The following is a 24000-nucleotide window of genomic DNA, read 5'->3' as shown; positions in this document are numbered from 1 at the left end:
AGTATTTATAGGAGGTGCCTTGAAGCTGGGGACGCCGGCGGGGAGCCCTCTCCATCGGAGGGATGATTGTGGCAGGAACATGCTGGCGTGATATTCTGCCTTTATTTATTATTTGCTACCAATGTGACTATCTTTTAATTTTTTTAAACAAATAATTTAGTTGTAAAGCCTCAGACTGATTTTTTTTTTTTTGCGAAATAGTTCTAGTGAGCTAATTTATTTTTCAACTTTAAAACATCAGCATTTTATAGATCTGAATTTCACAATGTGAGGATGATTGCTACGTACAATTTGCAAAATTGTGATTAGCCAGCCCTTGCTTTGAGTTAGTTCTCCCTAATTCACAAAGGCTTCCAAGAATAGTCTGCACAAAATTCAGTTTGCAAATTGCAGGGCAGATTTTTAGAGGGCAGTTTAAAGAATGAAGTCCTAAGGGTTTTATCTATATTTATATCTCTTGTTAAACCAAACTCTTATGTAAATGTTACAATCTGTAAATAACTAGCAGGGCTGCCTTCTTAAAGGCAAGATTGCATCTCCATTTTTGAGATTTAGCAAAATTATTAAATGGCAGAATTGACTAAGATGCAAGTATATTTGGAACGAGCTAATAAACATTAATCAATACCATCAGCTGTGTTTGTGTGGATATTTGAGGGTTTAGAAGTATGGAGACCTCTCAGTTTGTAGTCGAATTTCTCACAAATTAAAGTAAAATAAAATGAAATAAAATAAGGCACTGCCCTTAGTGATGTTTTGGGGGGAAAAAAGTGGAGATAGCTTTGTATATTCTTACTTTTTATAGCCATTAATGTTTCAGTAAATTTTGCATGACTGTATACAGGCCTGATTATTTTTCACCCTCGTGCCGTTGGGCGGGGAAGAAATCACTGGCTCCCATCAGTGTTACTGACACGCCCCATGTTCTGACATCTGTTCCTTTCCAAACATTCTACCAACCTTGGTGAGATGGAGTTCGGTGGGAGAAACTGACTTGAAGGGGGGACAGTTGGAGGTTGATGATGAAAGTAATCACATCGGTTGAACACCGCGAGTCATGTCCCAGGAACTAGCAATGTTTTAAACTGAATTAGTGGCTTCTCATTTTAAAATAGAAGTATAGTGGACTTACTCTAGTCAATTTTAATCCAAGTCTTTGGGCTCTATTCCTAAGGAGTGTTTTTGGTCTTTCTCAGAGAAATCGTGTAATGCACTGCTCTTGAGTAAATTATACTTTCTCAATTCATTAAGGTCTTCTTTAGCCCCCGGATGCCAGGCAAGAGCATACAGCATCTTGGAGGTGGGAGGAACTGAGGCAGAGTCTGGCCTGATGTGTGGAGCCCTGTTAGGGTGGCCCTGGGGATGGAATGGTGAGAGCATACACAGTCTTGGGGAAATTGGGGTCCACAGAAGCCTAAAGGCTCCCCTTTCTGACCTGGGCTACCCCAATGGTTTCCAGACTAATTTCCCCCATTAAACGGCGTTCAGATCTCCCCTTGACTTGGCTCAAAGCAGAATCCAGGCTTCTCATTCGATTTGTGTACCGTATGGAAGGCACACTGTGTGCTGGACGTATCCTCGAACACACAGGTGTATTTCAATCCATCAAGCCATGTCATAGGTATTAAGTAATATGTATGAATTACCAGTGTGGGATTAGTATGCGTCCCATGCTTGGAGTGCAGCAGGGAGCACACAGAAATAACCCTGTCCTCCTGGGCTTCATTCTGGTGACATGGACACGTGCATCTCGGCATCTGGTCCCCTTGGGTGTGGGCCATCCTAGGAGGCTCCCCTCTGGGGCCCCGCGCCTCGTCCTCCTGGTGGTTGTGGGGGAAGGAAGCCAGCCTCTGCTGTCGGGAAACTGTACCTTGTTTTTCTGCAGGCCCCCTCATTCCTGCACATCCCCCCTCCTCCGGGCTCGCCACCTTCTCTGAGCTTGCTCTTCCCCGAACTCTCAGAAAACTTGGGGTTTGCACTACGACTTTGCTCCCCACATTTGTAGTTCCAAATGACAAAGGAAGTCCGGTCCGGTGCTGCAAATTTGGCGAACAGAGGAAGTGGAAAATGGAGCCACCGCCGTACCCCCCGAGCTCTCCCCAACCCCCAGTCCAACACAAACCATGTGCTCACCTTTTGGTGACCTCGCTTTTTAGCATCCCCTCTCAAATACATTTTTTTCACTATACAGTCATTTCATAATTGTCATAATTGTCCCCACAGTTTTAAATTCTTTTCCCTGGCCTCACGTGATGTGCATTTTGCTAAATGCCCATGTAGTTTATGACCACCGCGCCTCATCGCCCCTGCTTGCCCTGAAACGAGCTGCCATAATTTACTTCACGATTCCTCTATTATTGGCATTCAAGTTATTTCCAATAGTTCTCTAATATAAAAAATCCTGTGATGAGCATCTCTGTGCAGAAAGATATTTCTTCCTTACTTCAGGTTATTTCCTGAGGCCTGACTCCCAGAGGGGCAATCAGAAGACACCACTCCGCTTTTCTGCCCGTTCTCACAGATTTGTTTTCATGGGACTTAGTCCTGCTGCCTCAGGGACTTTTCAGCTCCTTCTGGGCTGGGGCTGCAGGAATCACACGCTCGCTTCCGGGCGGTGGGGGGGGGGGGGTGCTTTAAACCCTGGCCCTTGGCCAAGCCCCCAGTATTCATAAGGAGCTGCCTTTTCCCTGAAATTCCCCTCTCATTGCATCTAATCAATGCTCTGTGGGTGAAACCATCAAAGTTTTGGGAGCTCACACTAAGTTTCTGGAACCTTCTGTCACCTGACACCTGAGAGAGCCAGGAACCTCCCACTGTCCCGCCATATGCAGCCCTCCCCCACCCAAGCCCCTTTTCCTCATTCCCAGTTGGGGGCTTCCGAAAACCTGCAGACCTACAAGTCAGCGTAGAGGGCTGAAGCGCCAGCGAGATGGGGTGCAGCCTTGTCGAGTGGCTGAAGCCACTCTGGTTTGGCTCTTCCCACCTCATGTGGTTTCATGCGGGTCCTGCTGGAAAGGCTGGGAACCTAAGGGGAGAGATTTGGTGAGGTTCAAAGCATTCAGAATGTCCTGATTCCTCAAGGGAAGTGCACATGTCAGGACAAGTGCTGGGTCTGAGATGTCCGCTCTCCAGTTGACGGGAACCAGCCCTGAGAAGCAGAGCCAAGAGCTGAGGGCCCCAGAGGCTCTAGTCCCTTCCTGGGCTCAGGGCCGGCATTCTGTGATATTGCTGACAAACCAGAGCCCACCACTCACCCCACCAGAGCTAGGAATGTTCTCAAGGGGTCTCTGGGCCCCCTCACCCAGCCGGATCTGCTGGCAGAGTCCATACCTGTGATGCTGCTGGTGGGGGGCACTGAGGTGGGTGGGCAGTTCTCCCCACTCAGTTCCAACATTGCACACACGCCTCCCCTTCCTCAAGCCCACCCTAGCCCTTCACCCCTTCCTTTCTGCCTATCCTCGGACTTCCACAGTCCCTCCTCAGGCACTGAACTCCAGTCCAGCAACAGCTCCCACCTCCTGTTTGCATCTGGATCTTTCTTGGGTTGCTAATTCACCCACAATCAATAATTTTATTCTTTAAAAGAAATTACAGAATATTTCTAAGTGTATGCAGGGAGAGGGGAAAAGCACAGTGTGTGTCGTTTTAGATTTGATGTGTTCTGGATTTAGAAGTGCTGAATAATTCATTCCTGTTTAAAAAATAAACATACTATCTCTATCAGGACTTGACTGGGGACTTCATAAGGAATCGGTTCCAGGGGGGGCAGGGTTCTTGGGTTGGGCAGTGTGAGAAAGAAGGCAGGCACTATGTTGGGAGAGGCTGTTCTCCTTTCTGTGGTTGGTGTGGCATGACGGTCTTATCCATGCTTGGAGGGGGCATTGTTGGTTCTTAGAGTTTTCACCTTCCCTTGGAGAGTTTCTCTCCCCTGGCCAGTGTTTAGTCCTTCAACCCATTCCTTCCCCATTGTTCTACCCACTGCCTTCCATGTTTCCTTCCAGCCCTCCTGCTCTCTGCTCATCTACTTCTGTTTGTCCCTCTGTCTACCTAACCATCCCTCCTTCCCACTATCCCCCCTCCATCCATCTGTCCATCCTCTTTCCCTTTATTTACTCATCTACTCACTCATCCACTCATTGCCCACCTACCCTTAGCCATCTTTCCATCTGTCCGTCCATCCATCCATCCATCCATCCATCCATCCATCCATCCATCCACCCATCATGTCATGAGCATCTACACGGTGCAGTACATGCCTACCTGCCTTATATTCTAGTGAGAGATTCAGCAAAGGGAATCCCTGACAATAATACAGGTGGTCATGTCCTGTTGAGTGCACCTCCCCCAACCAAATCAGAGATTCTTCCCCCTGATAAATTTATATATACCATGCCTTCTTCCATAAAACTCCTTCTCTACGTCCAGTGCTTCCTGATGGGCTGCTTCACCCTAAGGCATTCATGGTGAATAGCAGGCCATATGATACCTTCTAGATCTTTTGTTGCACATGGGGAAAGGAGCCCCAGGGAGGGAAACATGTCTGCCCCAAGTCATACAGTGAGCAGGACTCGTTGTATGAGCGCTCTTGTTCTAGATTCATGCACATCAGCTCCTCGGACTCGGGAAAACTCCTAGAGCCTTTTTTTTTTCTGGTGTCAGGGTTCATGTCTTCCTAACCCATAGGGAATAGAGTTGACCTGGCAGTGAGGGTTTTTTTGGGGGGGAGGGGTTGGTGTCAATTTGCACATATGTCCCTTCTTGCTCCCCCACACTCGGCCATCCCCAAAGGGCAGAAGATGGCTCTAGTTGGAGGCGATTTGTATGTGGCTCTCACCCGCTCCCTTGGGGCCAGTTCTCACCCTCAGCCTGGACATCTCAGCTGGGTACTGGAACCTGGGGGGGGGTGCAGCTGATACGTGGCTGCACCGCTGAGCCTCGTCAGTCAGTCAACACCGAGCTGCTGATAACTGGCTGTGGGGCTTCTTTGAGCGGTTTCTTCGTCCGTACAATGGAAAATGCATGCTCACATCAGTGTCTGGTGGCTATGGTGGGGCTCCGGGAAGGCTGTGCTTACAAACGCCATGGAACATGAAGGGCAGGGCTACGGCGCTGGCAGCCCCTGACTGGGGGGTATCCCCTCTGACTTGAACCCCATGTCTCCCTCTCACGTCTCCTGCCACAGGGCACCCCAGTAATCTGGGGGGTGGGGTCAGTGGGCACAGAGCCTTAGACATGGCCCTCGGAGAGTCCAGCTCTGTGGACCACGGCCTGGGTGGGAGCATGGCCCTGGAAGCAAGGCCTGGAGAAGGCCCAGCCCGGACGCCACACGTGAACAGCGTCCAGATGTGCCCAGTGTGGGGATGAGCTAAGCCGTGGTCACAGCTGCCGGGCTGCCCAGCTGTGCCACCTATGGGCTGTGTGGCCGTTGGGGGTCACTCCTGCTCTGGAGGGTGGGGGGCACATTCCTAGCTGGGGAGTGGGGGGGCCTCTCTGGGCTGTGACTCCACAGGGCTCTCGGTGAGCCCACTCACTTGCCTGCAGTGCCAGGCCTCGTCCCCCCTCTGCTAAATCACAAACAGAAATTGAACTCGGGGTCACGCATGAAGTCATGAGTGTAAGTTTATTTTTTACATGTGGAGTGTTCTTTATTTACAGCCAAAATCCCCTGAAGATTACACTTTAAAAAGATTTAATAGTGCCGGGGTCAGATGGCGACCTCTTGCCATGCTCTAGGCAAGCAGGCAACGCTGAGGAAGAGCAAGCCTCTTTGAAGAGGTTCGGGGAGGAGGGCGGCCCGGTGTGAGGCCAGCCGGAGCTCCTGATGCTCTGCCAAGCCCCTGGGAGGGGCTGGAGCCCCCGGGGTCTGCCCTGTGGACGCGGTGGGGGGGTGGGGATGGGGGACAGGAAGCCTGAGGCCGGGGCAACGTGGGGAGAGCCGGGTGGAGGGAAGGAGCATGTTGATTTGGAGATGAAGCAGGGTGTCCCTTTATGCTCAAGAAAAGGCCCCTCAGGGCAGCCCAGCGTGCCCCTTTGGCTTCTTGTCGGGATTCCTCTGAGATGTGGTCACTGACAGCTTTCTGAGAAGAGGAAGGAGGGATGCTGTGCGTGAGGCGGTGGCCCGGTGGGTGACACAGGTGGGCGCTCCCCTCTCTGGGACTCCTGAGACGACTCTGTGCAAGTGGCCCTTGGAAGACACACAGATTTTTTTTTTCCAGCAAAAATATTCTGCAAAAAAAACACTTGTCCCCTTATGCAATTTCCATCTCCTGTTCACGGACAGCTTTTAGTTAAAAGATCTATTATTGCTGCCGCGAGTGCGGGGTGGGGAGTGTGTGTCCTCTCTGGCGTTGGGCATGGACCTCATGCTTGGGCTCCTGGGGGTGACCCGGGACTGGGGGAACCGAGCCCACTCGGGCCAACCCTGCCCCGGCCGGTGCGGTCCAGCCTGTCCCGACTGCCTCTGGGAATCCAGGCTCTTCTCGGCATGTGGTTATTTTATGAGGAAAGCAGGGTGTTTTCCAGGCCTGCGTTCGATTTTCGCTTATAATTATCTCCACATAAGTCTTCAATTTGGGATTTTGAATTGGAGACACATGAACCCGGCTATGCATGTTAAAAGATCAGTGACAAAAATCACATGATATTTGCATGCTGTCATTACTCCCCCAACCTCCTCGGCAGGCTTTGTTGGGACGTCCGACCTGCACGCAGTGCTGCGCACCCAATTTGGGGGGCAGCTTTCGTGAACTGGGCCTGGGTCTGGGTTTTTTTGCGTTCGCGGCGAAATCCCCCTCCCTGCAGCAAGCATGGTTTTGGTTGTCCTCAGTCTCCCGGACTCTGGCCCCCCCTTCTCCCGTCCGTGGTATGGTTTTTCCTTTGGGCCGTGTTTGTCCCCCGCTGGGTGGAATTAGGGATCATGATGACATTTGAGGTTGGGGGGCAGGTTTGGATCACCTGGTGAACTTCCCTGGCAGGGAGGGCACGGCTTTCACAACACACTTGGCATCTAATGGTCAGGCGGCCGGTGGGCAGGGTCGGCCCGGGGCTCCTTGAGCCGCCGTGGCTCTTGTGGAAGGTCAGGCCTCTCTGCCTCTTGGAGGAGAGTGGCGGTGGAACGCACTTTGCAGGGTTGGTGTGGATGAAATGAACTAACGCATAATTATTCTGGTGACCATCACTCACACATGGACTTATCAGAGGGTGTCTCAGGCACCTCCCTGGGGGAAGTGGGAGGCATCGGTTGGGTCCCCGCGGCCGGGGTGCCTGCGGGAGTGGGCAGAACACGCCAGGCTGGAAGAGCCTGAGTTTGGGCTGTGGCTACCGGGGGGCAATTCTCACTCCTCCGTGGGGCCAGCATCCCAATCGCAGCAAAACCTCCGCAGCCCCAATGAGGCACCAAGGAACTCATGTGCTCTTAGGAGGGGGCTTTGTGCGACCTCGTCTGCAGGCCCCAGGCTGCTCTTGATCTGCACTCAGAGCTCACTGGGAGTTCTCCACAATGGATTACTTGGCTCTTAGTAATTGCTCACTCAATAAATGGTGATGCATTATTCGGGCCGTCCACGCAGCCGCAGCTAATCGCCCGAGTACCCTCAGAACAGTTTTGTAATGCAAATAGTTATTTGTACCACATGTGTACTTCCGATAAAGGTCTAATCTGGTGAGTCCCCCTATAGGAGGGAGATGTTTGCCGGACCCAGTGTATGCTGAAGGGGACGAACATGCCCTTCTCTGGACAAATCGTTGCATGGACATCAGTGTGGAGAGGGGTTCCTTTCGACTTTTCCTGCTGCTCTTTTTTTTTTTTTTTTAAAGATTTTATTTATTTATTTGACAGAGAGAGACACAGTGAGAGAGGGAACACAAGCAGGGGGAGTGGGAGAGGGAGAAGCAGGCTTCCCGCGGAGCAGGGAGCCCAATGCGGGGCTCGATCCCAGGACCCCGGGATCATGACCCGAGCGGAGGGCAGATGCTTAATGACTGAGCCACCCAGGAGATCCTGGGGAATGTTTTTATTTTTTTTTAAAGATTTTACTTATTTATTTGACAGAGAGACACAGCGAGAGAGGGAACACAAGCAGGGGGAGTGGGAGAGGGAGAAGCAGCTTCCCGCGGAGCAGGGAGCCCGACGCGGGACTCGATCCCGGGACTCCAGGATCATGACCTGAGCCAAAGGCAGTCGCCCAACCGACTGAGCCACCCAGGCGCCCCTTCCTGCTGCTCTTGAAGACAGCATCACCAGGTGTTTGGCGTACTTTGGATCTGGTTTGGTGGCCTTTAAAAATGAGAGCAACCATCCAGAGATACTTAGAAATATTGGCTGCTCTAATCTTGTCCTTGTGGGTTCCTCTCTCTCTCTCCTCTCCTGTCCCCCTACAATGATAGGACGTTGGGGGCGCTGTCAAGACCGAGCAATGGGATTTAAGACTGTGCCAGGGGAACCCCTTTTAGATCTTACTAAGATGAATCTATTTCGCAGGTGTGCTTTTTAAAAGTTGGTATGTCAAGGAGGCCAGCAACTTGGTGTGAGAGGCACCTAGCAGTGGGAGGGGCTGGGTCAGAGTGCATCTGTGGCCTCTCAGTAGACGAACACCTGTCCGGAGCCCCGCCTGAGGGTGCGGGTCACACGACCACAAGCCAGGAGAACAGAGCCTTATTGAGAAAGGTCTGCAAGGACTGGAGCAATCAGCTTACAGGGAATATTTTGGCTTTGCAGGAATGTGGTCCTTCTTGTTGAAAAACATATCCTTTGCATGGAAAACACGCATAATCCTAGTCCAACTTTGCCCTTTGAGTAAAAAATATGCTGAGTTGGAATTTTGGAGGTGAGGGGCCAGGGAATAGGAGCTGGGGAGGAATCTGTTTCAAGCCCGTCTTGCAGAATATCTGCTTATAGACAGAAACTCGAAGGGAGTAATATTAATGGAGTTCTGTTTTGTAAAGTGGGACCAAGCGATAACAATAAAACATTTGTAAAAGTGGAAATTCAGTCACATTTAAGAGAGCACCTAATTTATGACCCTTAGAAGTACTTGTTGGAGCTGTCTTCTGGACAGACCCTGGGAGGCCCAGGGGAAAGCATACACCAAAGTTTATCAGGCTGTCTTGCTGCGTCCAGCCGTACCATTTGGTCACTGCTGCTAAGTTCTGAGGTCGTCAATATTTCCATGAAAGCACACACTTTTTTAATGGGGATTTATGACTGTGGCAGGATGTTTTGCTCTGGGGCATAACTTAACTTACAGGGTCGGCACTTGGGGGAGAGACTTTCTCTACCAAGTTTCTGAAGAAAAATCAGAGAATCGATTTGAGTATTATTGAACTGTGCTACTCGATTTTTGAAAAGTATTGATCGAGTTGAACAGACTAAAATACTGCAAAATAGTGTGTTTTCACTGATATTTTATAATCTCATGACTTGAATGAGATGCTGTGTTTGAAAGTACTCAGTAGCATGCCTGGTATACAGTAGGCGTCAATAAATACTACGTTGGCTACCGTACTATGACTCCTCTCACCATCAGCACCAGCACCACTACTAATTTTTCTGAGTTGGGTAAATATTGGATAATATATTGTATACTTTATCTGTCATATTGCCAGGAGGCGCTGGGTGCCCACATGTTAAATATTAATTGTACTGTGTCTGATCGTATTTAAGTTTGTGGCCATTGGTATTATATGAAAACAAATTTGGTCATGTAAGCAGCTTGGACAGAAGTTGCAGAGCTGGGGTGAAACCCACTCTTGATGTCGGTTTCCTGTGCACTGGGCATTTTCGCTTTGTATCCACCTATATCCTGGGAGAGCAGAGCCTGGCAGGATTCTGGGCTGGGGGAGAATCCGAGGGATGCAGAAGGCCCTGACTTTGGAGCTGGAGGTTGTGAGGCCTGATTCAAGGCCTTGCTTTGCCACCAAACGTGTTTAGGAAAGTGGCATTGTGGCTCTGGGCCGTGGTTTCCTGTTTCCAGGAGGCCTACCCTAGGAAGGCTCCCCCACGTTGACTTCTGTGTGCTCTGAGACAGTGTCTATGAAACAACCCCGTGGGCAGCCTTCACTGACCCTCACCTGCCCTCAAGATGCAACCCTCGGAGGCTGGTGCTCTCTCAGAATCAGAAAGGGGTGGAAGCAGGGGTCCAGGTAACGTCCAGGTGTTGCAGATGAGCCTATTTCAAAGCCCCAAGGGCTTCCTACTGGGCAGAGGTTGACCTAGCGTCAGTGGTGCCCTTGCTTGAGCCATGGTTCTCAAAACATAACTGTACCACTTGGCTCCACACTTGGATTTGAGGAGTTAAGAGCTTGAGGTCTCAGGGTCTCCTGCATTCCCAGCAGTAGACTGGGAAAATCACGCACGAGTGTTGGTGACACCAGTAATTAAGAATATTGTTTATCTTTGGGACAGATCACTGGTTCCTCTTAGATGGCCCCTGACCACCACAATCTGAGATCTCTTCTGCCCTGTTATGGTAATGCGTATATCCAGTTGGCTTTCTCTGTGGAGGGAGCGAGGAGAGCTGACCTAAGGAAATTGTTCACCGCCCGCCATTTTGGTCTCGGTGTTTCCTGAGGTAGGCTTTCCCTCGGAGTTGCTGCAGCTGCGTTGGCCAGTGTCACCGCCCAAGGGTGTCAAGGTCATGCAACCAACAGGCTGGACTCTGCCCCCTTGACCTTCTCCTTGCCATCAAGTTTTCTTCCACTTGACCTTGGCCATCCAGCCCATGGCCATTGATAGTGGCCAGTACCTGCACTGAAATCTGGCCTCCCCCCATCCTCCCTTCTGTCCATCAATGCCTTTTCTTCCAACTCACTTTTTGTGACGCCTCAACTGTCAAATGACAGGGGTCTGTCTCCCCTGACAGAGCCGCTTCATTGTCCCTTTTCCGGCCTTCTTGCTCATCCTCACCCAGCTGAGAGGTCAAGTCCAGCATCTCTGTTCCTTCCTTGCATCCCTCCTCAGTCCCCGACCTCTGCAGCCTCAGGTGAGCTCATGATACCCACCTAGCCTGTCATAGTTCCGGGCACCCCCACTGACAGTAGCAAATGGCACAGTCGGACTGGTGGCTCTTTCCGTGACTCCATGACGACAGAGGTGAAGTGGGCTCTCAGGGCACCATGTTTCTCTAGGGTTTGCTCTCCAAAATGGCCACACCGTCCTCCTCCTCTTTGCTGCCCTCTGTTGCTACTCACCTCCCCTGAGAAAGCAGAGCTCCTGGGGCCTTTCTCCTCCAGCCCTTACCCAGTACAGATCCTTGGCCAGTGTTTTTTCTGCCCGCAGGGGTCCCGGCGAGCCCAGCCCGTCTGTCCTCAGAGAGCGGTCCCTGGGGAGTGCGCATGTGCAGGTCCTCCGTTGCATGCACACACACCCTTCGCCGCTGCCCCACGTCCTACTCTTGCCCTTCGGCTCCTTTGCTGGCTCTGTCCTTGCCCCAGGCCTGGGCTCAAATGTCCCCTCCTCAGAAAGGCCCGGGTTGCTGGCTGTCTCTCACCCTGTTTATTCCCTCTGTAACACTTTCTTATATCCTGTCAGTATCCTAATTTTGTTCTTTCCCCCCTCCCACAAATTTAAGTCCCATGAGGGAAAGGGCCGAACGCACCTTGCTCCACGCTGTACTCCAGCATCTAGTAGGAAGTACTCAGAGAGTCTTTGTGGAGAGAGCGCATGCTTCCATGATCCAGCCTCCTCTCCCTGGCCAGAGCCCCACTTTCATCTCTAGGGGACTGTGGACCCCAGACAAAGTGTCTGGGACTCCTCATGCAGTACCACGTGATTCTGCACTGTCAAAGGAAGCCTCGCCGTGGGGCTGCTACTGCGGAGAGCTGGGTGGATACCTCGTGCCCGTGCTGGCTGCCCAGGCAGGGCTTGGCCTCTGGGGACAACATGGTTGTGGGACCTCTGGCTAAGAGGCTCCTCTTCTTGTCTTCCTTATCTGTGCCATCTCTGGAGCTTTCTGGATCTTTCCTGGATAAAACCTGCTCACTGTTGCAGGCCTACCTGATCCCCAGGGCAGTGTCCCATTGTCCACCTTCTGGCATTCATCTCATTCGTGGCTCCCATCTAACCTGACTTGACCTCGCCCACACCCTGAGCCTTACCTCTGAAAGGTGACCTCTGACTCTGCCCTAGACGCACCCACCGCCCCCAGCCAGACCCCACCGAGACTAACCACAGACGACCCACCTCCCCCCCAAATTAGTGGACTGTGTCTGTGTTGACACATCCATTCTCACCCTAATGATATGTTTATTTAACTGATGACTGCTGTCCTCATTAGGGACTCATTGTTGAGCCTGGAATAGTGATTATTTTTGCTGATATTCCTTCTCTGCAAAGATGATTTTTTAAAAAAAATAAAAAACATCGCTCTTTTGGTGTGCTATGAATCCTTAATGAGGATAGTTAAATTTAAAAGAAACCCCCAAACCACCCTTCAGGTTGAAAATAGAAGTGCCTGCACAAGCAGGCTGCTAATCTGCTGATTATTGATGGACATGATTGGTGACAGACCCACAACTTCCAATAAAATGAGAGCGCTGTGCGTGCATCTGAGTGTGATAGAAACCAGAAAAAAGAAGCAGCTTGGCCAATTGGAAGTGAGTGCTTGGGGTTTCAGAAGATTCTCCTCCCTTTATGTAGAAAGAGTCATAATTCCGACGGTTTGGGTGTTGATACTGTTCCACGAAGGAACTTATCAGCCCCCGAAACCTGTCTTTCTCTTTTGGGATTCTAAGCAAATTCCCATGTGGCAGGTGAACGTTGCTTCCTGCCTGTCAGATGAGGAGAGTAGGACCGTGAGAACTGGAGCAGGGTCTGGGTGTGTGGGCGTGACAGCAGGTTAGGATACGCTTCCGCAGTCATTGCGGGGAGGTCACAGCTCCCCGCGGACCCCCTGTCTCCTCATCTGTTTACTGGGCTTATTGTGCTGATGACAGCGCTGTGGGAGCATCACACAGCGGCCTGACCATGGTGACGCTGTTATTCATGATGAGGACCCTGAGGTCTCTGTAGGGCATGTGGGACTAGGGGGGTGACCCAAGCAGCTGAAGCCAGAGCATGGACAATTTAGCACAGGTGGGAAGGAAGTAGCCTCAGGACCCAGTCATTGGTTCCAGGCTTAGTTATGTGACCTTGGACATGTCACTTGACCTCTTGGAGCCTTTGTTTCTTGATCTCTCTAATAGGGCTGTTGTGGATCAAAGACAGCAATGTGTGTACGGCGTCACCTCCTGCCAGGTACATGTCCTGCCTGGCCTCGCACGTGCAGCATCTCCTCTCCCCTGCGGTCCATGAGCTTCTGGAAGCCTGGCCCCACCTGGAGCCCCACTGTTTTATTGGCCACTGGATGGCCCAGTGTTGAGCTATGGTGGCTGGAGGGGACCCGTAGAGGACCAAGGCACAGAATAAGCCCATGCCCTAAGCCCAGGTGGTTAGTGCACAAGCAGAAATATTTTAAAGGCCACCATCTGGGGGCAGCTCAGCGAGGAAGATTCTGTCCATGCCCAAGGACAGACCAGGGAACTGTGCAGAAAGTGGCCCTCACAGCCTCAGGGCACGTGTCGGCTGAGAGAACGGAGTCCCTCCAGAGTCGGGAGCCCAGAGGCCAGGGAGGAGCCCCACCAGGCACTGGGAAGGAGATGAGGTGATGCACCTACCCAGCGCTTGCTGGTGCCCGGCAGGGCCATCTCGAGGGCTGATGCCCACCCCGCTCTGACTGTCCCCACCCAATGAATCTCTCCTAAATGTGGATCCCGGAGCAGATCCAGAGGCAGAGCCATGGATGGACAAGGGAGGAGGTGACCTGCCCAGAACCATGGGCTGGCTGGCATAGATTGTGTCCTATACTGGTTTAGATTCCAATATGAGTATAGGGCAGGGCCTGACCATGGCAGGCTGAGTCTAGCTAGAAAAATCTACTGCATGTTTATGGCTGTATTTTTCATCTGTTGTCTCTAGAAGGTGCCCTCCAGGAGGACAGGGACCATGTCTGACCATCCATTGTTGCTTCTGTGCAGTCTGGCACATAGCAGGTGCTCAGTAAGCATTATGAATGAATGAATGAATGAATGAATGAGACACCCATGTGTGGAATGCGAATGGTGCTTGGAAGGACAAGAGAAGAGAGCACAAAGCCATGCATGAGCAGCCTTGTTGGAAAGATTATAGAAGCCATTGCTGTAGAGTTCAGAAGCTGGCAAAGGGCCCCTCAGGTTTGGCCTGTCCAAGGTTTCTCTGGAGCTATGGTGCTCAATCAAGCTGACCCTCGAGTCCCAGCTGGCACCTGGAGGCAGAGAGAAGGGAGAAGGGTGTGCAGAGAAGGCAGGGTGGGATGGGCAGAGGTTTGGAGGCAGGCCCGCAGGTGTGTCCGGGGGCGCACAGGTGGACTCGTGGGGTTGGAGTGAGGGTGTGTGCCTGCTACTGGGAGTTGTTGGGGACCCTCTTGGAGAGGTCAGCAGAGGCCAGAACCCAGGCCGGGAGTTCAGCTGTGACCCCTGATGTTATTTTAAGGTGGTGGCTTTTTCATATTTAATTATGAATGAAATTGCATTTGAGGATCGCAGCTGATGACGGCGTGTGGTTATGCTGTGTGGACTGCTTTCAAAATAGCTCACCCCAAACTTCATTAGTGATTAGTTCGAGGAAAGTGCAGCCTGACCCGCCAGCATTTTTCATGCTGTCTGTATCCAAGCTGTGGGAACTCAGGGAAGGATAGCTGGTGGCTTTGCAGGTCCCTGGCTCTGTGGGTCTTGGGCTTGGAGGCTCGTCCTGGGGACCTGGGCCTCTCTTGATGGCAGCCTGGTTGTGACTCTTCTGTAATTCTGCTTTGCTCCTCCAGTTAGCTCCCTTTCCTACCCTTGGAACTTGGACCCCCACCCCCCCATCCCCCCTGTAGGGAGATGGGTGAAAACCCCTGCCTGTGGCTCTGCACAGCCAGGGAAAGGCCAGGGCTGGCGCTGGACGCTTCCAGCCAGGCTGCTTGGCCCACTGAGTCGGGCCGCTGAGCCGAATGGCTGGCGCCACCCTCGCCCCCGTCTCCCAACTTCTCCTAAATATGGTCAGTGTTTGTCGTAACTCCCATCCCTGTCTGCATGAACTGTAGATTTAGGCTTGGCCTTCCTCCTTTCTCTAGACTTAGTATAAACCCTCATGATAATCGAGATTAGCCTTAGTGAGAAGTATACATGGGTTGGCAGGAGCCGCAAATCCCAAACAGCATCTCTAGCGCTTTGATGAGCACGACACACCAGGGCTTGTCCCCTTTCTTCTTCTGAAATCCCGTTCTGGATCCTGGCTGGGGGTACTGCTGCAGGCCGGGATGGGGCCTCGGGGGGAGCATGCCGGCCCCAGGCCGACCTCCTCTCTCTCCCTGCCCCTGCAATTCACTGGTGGACCTCCAGAAGATCGCACATCTCTGAGCCTCATTTTCCTGGTATCTGTGTTTGGGGGATAAAGTGAATAATAGAAATTAAATATAATATTGCGCGAAGTTGAAAAAACCTGGTGACTTCGTCTGGGGCGAGTTACCGGACCTTCCTTTGCCTGCATGTCCTCCGATCTGGATGAGGGCAGTGCTTTAGCATTTCTTGGGTTGTTGTAGGGGTTCGAACCCGGGCCATGCCAAGGGGAGCCGGCCCCCGGTGAGCATTATCACGTGCTGGTGAGGATTAGTTCCCATTGTTTGTTATTGTGATTACCGTGTTATTTTCGTCGCCGTGTGACCTTGAGCATGGAGCCTCAGTTTCCCTCCGATGAGGCGGGGACGCAGCGCCCACTGCAGAGTTGTGCTGACCCGTGTGGGGACGCAGGGCCTGGGGCCCGGGGCGCCCGCTGAGCACGGGCTCTCTCCCTGGCCCTGCCTCCCCCCCACCCAGGCTGTGAAGTTCTGTAGCTAAGTAACCCTGGCTGATGTGTGGCTGTTGACAGTGGTGTGCGCAGGGGAAGCGTGTGTACGGCCTCCTCCTTTGGGGGACAGCTGTTTCCAGGCAGACGCCTCCCCCATGTTCTGGCGCGGCGAAGAAAGGGGAGAGCGTCCCAGATTTAAATTTGGAATGCGCGCAGAATCACGCCAACCCGCAGGGCCCACATTCGGGTGGGTGCTGCCGCGGGCGCCGAGCCGTGGGGCACGCGGGGCAGGCCGGGGTCTGGCGGGGGCTCTTGAAGCTCCAAGCGCCGCAGGACTCCCAGAAGAGCTGGCGGGGCCGGGGAGGGGCCACTGACCGCTCATTCCGGGGCGGGGATCTCTCTGGGTTGCTGGTCTGCTGGGCGCGGTGTGGGCGACACTCCCGTGGGAGGGATGCGCCTATCGAGAGGAGGGAGCACGTGTGGGGATTCAGGGCTGCCTCCCAAGGGTGCCCTCTGGCCTCAGGGTGCGGCACCCATAGGACCTTTCTCGCCCCTGGGCGGGGATCTGCTCACAGTATGCTGGTCTTACCAGGGACCTGGGTCAGCGGCCCTTGCCCATGACAGGCCTCCACAGAGCCACTCATAGAGATGGACAAGCCCACCTTAGGGTGAGGGTGCGCCCTCGGGTGAAAGGAGGGGCAAGCGTGGCCCTGGGGTGTGGAAGAGAGGTTGGGGAGGGAGACGGGGACAGGGCAGCCGTGCTGAGACAGGCCATTGGAGCTGGGGGTGGGGGGCGGCCGTGGACTGGGAAGTGTTCTTCCTTGCCTATCTGTTTAGGATTCCCACCTTGGGGTACCCCACAGTTGTGAGCTGGATGACTCCGTTGCAGGACGTCTCCTGTGCATCTGTCACCCCAGGAAGGGCAGGCTGACTCCCAGCTAAAACCCAGCCCCTGGCCGACCAATACCCACCCTGTCCCAGCTCCGGGAGCGTCTGCTCTCCTAAAGGGCAGTGGTGGGAATAGGGACATCTGGTCAAACTCTGAGCCTCTCCTGGGGTGGGGGTCAGAGACATCCCCCAGGTCCTAGTAGCTCCATATCTGGGGGAACAAGGACCAGTTCACCTGCCCAAGAAGCCCAAACCCTGTGGCCCTGTGGCTGTTATTCCTCAGATATGGCCTCAGGGGACAAGAGTTAGGTGTTAACACATCTGGGGCAACAGTCCCGTCCCTGATGGGAAACTGCACTGGACCCAGCTTCTCCCTCCTCCTCAACTCTCCGTGGAGCAATGTCATCAGAGCACCGGGACTGGATTCCATGTACATTCTCTTTCAGCGCCCTCCCCTTCTCACCTTCCCAGTGCGTCGGAGACCAACCTTCCAAGCGAAGGACAGTTTTCCTCCTGCACCTTTGAGGAGTTTTCCACCTGCCCAGGCACCCTCGCATCCCCTTGGACCAGGGCTTGGAGCAGAGGGAAGACCGCAGTCTCTAAACTCTCCTGTCTCATACCTGCGTATGTACACAAAAATAAGCTTGAATGCTTTCTCGTAGCGTGCAATTTGCTGTCTGTTTTTAACTTGTACATGGAAAGCTCCAAAGAAAATTCCGTGAGGAAGTCAGAGCGTATTGAGGTCGCCGATAGACAATCACCGAAAACCCTAAGGTAATGGCGGAAATGACATCCTTTATAAAACACGGGTCTCTCAGAGAGAGGGTGACTTCTGCAACAGGCACTGTGAGCTTTTGCGGTCCCTTGTCTTCTGCCACTGCGCGCTTAATTCGGTTCCAGCCATGTCAGGAAGACTTGAGGAAAAAAAAAATCCCACCATTAAAGACGTGCTCTTTGTTTCTTCAATCTGTGACCCCAGAAATCTCTTTAGCAAGCCATGGTTCAGTGGAACTGGCACACAGCAGCCGTTCAGCAGTGGAAAAATCATAAAACAGATGGAAGCTTTACATTTTTGTTTAGTTTTTAAGAGCAGTTTTTATAACATCGCTTAAAACCATTCTGATGCATCATACTGTTTACACTCGAAGCTTTGTAGCTAAGATGTTTACAGTATGGAGAATGTTTTAAGATATTTTATAGTTATGATATTTGGATAATTGGCAAGGAAAAAAATAGTTTGTTGAAATTGCAGTGATGTTGGTAATCGTGAAGTAACTTATGAGTCTCAATAAATATGTCCAGTTTGGTGGAAAGTACAAACTCAGTTAAAACAAAACAACACAAGAGGGAATATCTTTTTAGTGAAATCATTTCCTTTTCTTAATCAAAAGATGACAGGCAAGGCTTTAGAACTCCCATCTGCGCGGCACCACGCCATAGCCCCCGAGCTTGCTGCCTCCCCTTTTGTGATTGAGAGCTGCATCGTTGGGCCATTGCTATTCCACATGAGTTTATGCAAATACCCAAGTGAATAAGGTTCGGTTTCAGCAGGCCACCTTAAAACAACCCCCCCCTCCATATCTCTGTGCCCTAGAACTTGCAGAGATTGTTTTTAATGTCAAAGAATTTATGCAGAGCTAGGGTTTGGAACTCCTTTTTTTTTTTTTTTAACTGCCCGAAATGGCATTAATCAAAAACAATAACTCCTTTTAACTTTTCTAAGTGCTCTAAAGGAAAGTATGAAATAATCTGTGTGTGGGCCACAAATGTGGAGAATGCAAACATTTCACAATAAACATGTTTAAATGAAAGTCCCTGGCAAGATAGTCCGAAAGATAGTACATGCTGGGTTAATTAATGCATACTCATAAAAATAAACCTCACTTTTAAGATTTGACCAATAAAAATCATTAGCATATTTGGATCAAATGACTTTATGTATACATTGAACTTCTCCATGGCAAATTGTCCTTGGAATGCCTGGAAACAGATTTCGGTTTAAAGTCTGAACTCCCCTTCTATCTGCTGTTTGTGTTTCCAATACAGTGATACGATGATTTATTCAGGTTTTATCTGTTATACCTGCAATTGATCTACTGGTGATGGGATTAAATTTATCATTTTAGTTGTATAAATCATGGTTAGATAGCCAGAAAAATGTTTAGTTGCATAAAAATTCCTATTGTTTGCTTACAACACACCACGTTTGATTTTTGCTATAATCAAATTACAATAGCACATTACTTTTACTCCCAAGATGTTTCTTTTTTTGCCATCTTAAAGTGAATCATTCTGGCTTATCCACAAATGCTACCTTTAAAACAAGCATTTTCCTGAAATCATACATGCAAACCAATGTTGACTTTCGGGGTGTGGATCAGGCAGTGTTCTGAGGTTCTGCTAAATTAGAAATCACGTGATTTTTCTAAAGCCTAATTACAGTATGGAAGGTTCTGGTGTTCTGTTGTGCTTTTTGTATAGGAAAAGACAAAACAGCCACAAAGACCTCTTGGTCTGAAGCTAACAGTAAAACTCGACTCATTTGAAAAGAACAGGCTGGAATTCATAAGCCCGGTAGGAGTTAAGTTGGGACCATCCAGACAGTGAAATTCTGAACCTAAGATAAGGCTGCACTTCAAATCCTTATGAAAATAAAAACAACCCGACACAAATTATTGAGGGAAAGACTCCAGTATGAGTTTAATTTTATCCAACTTTATTGGCAGCTTATTTTGAACTAATGTGCAATAAAATTGCCAAGCAGAACAATTGAAAGAAATGAGAAAATACATTTTTGTGGTTGTTGTTGGTTTCTTACATGGTTTGCTTTCACAAAGACTGTAGAGCGGTGAACACCTGAAGAAATGATTTAGACTTTATCAACCACCATGCTTGGCCCTGGAACTGCAGGAGCCCGTTCACAAAAGGACAGGGGCTGGTCCTCAGCTTCGGCGGGTCCCAAGGCTGCTTCCCTGGGTCTGCCCCCGCCCCCATGGGGACACATGTGGGCCCCTGGGGAAGACCTTCTATGGTAGCATCACGCTAGCTTGCCTGGGAGCAAGACAAGTACCCGCTCCTAAGAAAGTGCCTTTCAAATGACTGTTTCTGGAAAAGGGCTTACAAGTCCGAGGGATCCAGCAGATTGTAAACAGTGAAGGCTTTATACCCTCATTTTGTACCAGAGACTCAACATTGCCTATTTTAGAGAGCATGTGTTTATGCCTCCAAAATGGACCTCTGCATGTGTCAATGTTCATCCAGAAGCCTACACCTTGTGATTCCTGGGGTGGGCGAGCATCTCTCTGTAATATTCATCACAAGCTCCACTGACTGATGTGGATGAGCTTCTCAGCACCTCCCTCTCCCAGTGCAGGGGACTGGCCCTGGGGGAGGCTCTCACTTGGGGGGGTGCCTGCAGGAAGGTCTTTACCCTGGGCAGGCCGGTGCCCATCTAGAGGCAAGGAGGGAGGGGGTGATGTGCATCAAGGCTGCTGACTGTGGGTCCCAGAGGAGGCCCAGAGCCTCCAGGCAACGGGATTAACACTCCAACATACATGTGTGAATTTGCCATGGCGAAGGCCCATGGTTTCTACCAGATTTTTGAGGGAGTGCCGTTCTTGTTTGTATGTGCAAAATGGATACACTTTTGTGGAGGGACACTTTGGTGTAAAAACTGGGAGATGGTGACCTATTCTTGGAGAAACCAGATGCTGCTCAGGACACAGACACACACTTCTGCTCTTGAGAAAGTCTCACCCACGGATGCTGGGGTGGGCTGGGGAGGAGGCAGGAGACCGGTCACCCCGAGTGTGCCCCACGAAGTCCGCCACTTCAGGACTTTTTAAGGTAACGTGTCAGTGTGATGGTTGTGATGGTCACAAGCAGAAAATGTTGAGGAAGTGAGCCAAGGCCTTGGGTGGGACTCGGAAAGCAGGCCAAGGGGGAGGCCCAGCCCAGGGTGCTGCACCTTGGGGGCTGGGAGCTGTGCTGATGTGCACCCCTGTGCCAACTCTCAGGTCCCATCCCCCACATTCCAGGCCTTCTGCCACTTATGGGTCTCAGACCGGGGACCTAATGTGCGCCTCCTTTGTGCCAACCCTGGGTCTTATGTCTCAGTTACTTCTTGCTCCTCCCACCCCTCACCCCCCTCACCAGCGCCTGCCACAGCCTGGAAGCTGGAGCAGAGTGGTTATTTGCCAAGGCTGGGCTTGTGCTGGCCTCGGGGACTCAACTTCCCCATGGCCAGATGGTCCTGTGGAGCCCTCTGGGCTCAGTCCCGAAACTGTAGACTTGGGAGAGTCCAGGCGTGCAGGGAAGGGACTCCAGAGGTTGATAGTGGGCTAGCGGCGGGGCTGGTTGCAGACCCCGTGGCCTTGTCCCTGTGTCACTCCACTTGTCTAGTCCTGTGGGAGACACAGGATAGATGGCCAGCTCTGCGAGATTTTCCCCCTCCTGCTGGCTTATCTTTTAGTATACCAACAATAGCAACAGCTAACTATGTGCCAGGCACGTCATCTCAATTAATTAATCATTAATTAATTATCTCACTGAATTGAACTCTTGCAACAACCTTATAAGAGAGGTACGACTATCATCCCCATTTTACAGATCAGGAAACTGGGACTTAGCCAGGTTTTCAGGTGCTGGAGTCAGAAATGTAGTGGGGGAGGGTTCAAGGCCAGGCCCCTCCCCCAAAGTTGGGGGGACCTGGCCCTGCACTGTCTTCTGGCCACTGCTAGGAGATGGCATCAGATTCAACATGGTCGAGCATGTTCCTCTTTGATACAGCAGGACATCAATTTTACATATTAAATGAGGAAAAGATACTGTTTTTTTATTTTGGGCAGTATTATATAAAATTTCCATCTGAAACAAATTGATGGAAGGAAACCTGTGAGTCAATTTCAAGAAGAATCATAACTAGGTAATGGCACGGTATAAGCTGATGTGGTGAGGAGAAGGTGGTGTGCAGGTGACGGTCCAACTGTCCCTCTTCTCGTAAATGTGGGAGGAAAGAGGAAAATGCAGTCAGTCTGCTTCGAGAAATTTCAGATAAGTTCCTGTCTTCGTTCTGGGAGATGATCTCTGACAGGGTCTCATGGCCAGTTTGTTCAAGGGTGTTTCACTCTCCTAACACGTGCCTAAGGCACCCACCAGAGCCATAGACCCAAAAAGCCTGTAGTCTTCCTCAGGGCCCCTGCCTGGGTCTGAGTCTGAGTCTGCCTGCCTGAAAGGGAGCTGGCCTCCAGCGTGGAATTAATGGCAGGGTTGGAAACAGAAGAAAGGAGCTGGTGGCTGAGCAGGGCTGGAGGCATCTCTCTAGCTTTGGTGCACCGGGGCAACACCAGGTTGACTAGGTGTTGATGATTGTCCTGGGGTTGGCATGTGGTCCTGCTGACTCCCTGGCATCCAGGACATGTCTCCCCATGCAACTAACAGTCACAAACCGTTTCCTGGCCATCCGGAAGTCTCCAGTCCAATAGTTCTCAAACTGGCTTCCGTGAAACCCCAGAAGTTCTGAGGAGAGGTCATGAGAGCCAAAGGAAGGGGAGGGCTCAGGGGTCTCCTCTGCAGCTTTGACCATGGTCTTCCATCAGCTCACATGTGGGAAGATTTCTTTGGAAAAGGACTATGCTCGGAAGTGCTGAAAAATCATGATCTAGACCAAGTTCTTGGTTCTGTAGCTAGGAAACCAAGTTCCACAGAAGAGCAAAGAATTACAAAGATGAACTCTGTATAGTCATTTTAAGTAGAAAATGTCTCTATTCAGGCAGGTCAGTGGAGCTTGGTAGAAGACAAAAAATACACACTTGAAGGGAGTCATGAGGGTTCCTACGGTCTAGTCCCCTGCCACCAGCACATTTGGTAGAGCTGGATGTCCACCTGGGAGCAAACTCTCCATGGGCAGGGGGTCCAGAACTCCTCAGCAATCTCCGACGATGATGGCTGGTAGTTGAGCGGTAACTGAGACCCTGAGCTACACACTTTTGGATGCGTTATCCCCATTCGGTGGATGAAGCAATGGAGGCTCGGGTGATGGTGTGGCTCGTCCATAACAGTGCCTGTGTGTCCTGGGCCCTGGGCGAGAATATGTGCCCCTGGTGGTTGTGGCTCCTGCCTCCTGGGAAGACTCTGTCAGTGTTGAGCAGGTGCAGGATTGCACCGCGGCAGCTGTCGCATGGTCAGACCCACCTGACCGACTTCTGTCATCCTCCGGTTTCGGCCAGGAGGCGGGAATATTTGTCTCCCTCGTGAGCCTGGGAGAGTCTGTGCAGAATCCTACTGGCTGCCCCACACGGTTCTCTGGGAGTCTGTGTTCTTTGAGAGACGGGAAGGAAGGCAAGGATGGGTGACCAAACCCCGTGACAAAGAACAAGACCTTACTTACTGTTTCTTCTCTTATATTGTCCATCAGCCCACTGGGTGGGCCTGCGGGAGCTTGTGTAGATACTTGCTCATTAAAAAGATTCCAGTGGTGTTCTTTCATCCATTCATGAGGCACTTTTCATTTACATATGCATTTTTGCATTTACACATTAATTCATGCATTTATTACTTTTAAAAAACTCTTTCAGTCCTTACTTACCTCTCCATCCATCCATTCATGCATGCCTTTTTGCATTCATTCACTTCTTCACCTATCATGGATGCGTTAGTTCATTCATTCAACAGATCAAACACTTTGAAATGAATTTAAGCCTTTGGGGAAAGGTGGAATAGTTTAACCATGACCCCAGGTAGACCCTGGGCATCTTTCTCATCATTGGGTGTAGAGGCACATGAAGTGGGGTACACAGTGCCGGGGGCCCCGAGAAGAAATCATTGGCCTATGAGAGGCACCGCTAAACCTGTCCACTGTGACTGGGGGATCCAGATACCACTTGCGTGCTGGGGTCTTTGAGGCCTCCCTCCCCAGGGCTTCCCCACTGCCTGAGAATTTATAGGGTCCTCCCAGGACCTCCTCAACAACAAGTCTTGTGACCCTGAACCATCCTTGGGCTGTTCGTGGAACGTGAGACCTGGCAGAATCCCCCACGGGGAAGCAGTAGATAGTTAGGTCCAGGAACCAGGACTGTGGTGTGACAGAGAGGACCGGAGGAGCTGTCTGTCCAGATGAACTCATGAGGGGCATACGTGGAGTGGGTAGCAGATGCAGGGAAGGGCACCGTGGGGATAAAAAAAAGATACCAAAGGTCCGGTAGAACTAGCATTTCCTTCTCTTCCTCCACCAAGTTTCCATCCATATTCTTTTTTAGAACGTCACAGTATCAGTG

The sequence above is a fragment of the Mirounga leonina genome, unplaced genomic scaffold (assembly GCF_011800145.1).
Source record: "Mirounga leonina isolate KUSES-001 unplaced genomic scaffold, KU_Mleo_1.0 Mir_177, whole genome shotgun sequence".
Classification (NCBI taxonomy): domain Eukaryota; kingdom Metazoa; phylum Chordata; class Mammalia; order Carnivora; family Phocidae; genus Mirounga; species Mirounga leonina.
The sequence above is the reverse complement of the archived record's forward strand: the minus strand, read 5'-3'. Positions refer to the sequence as shown.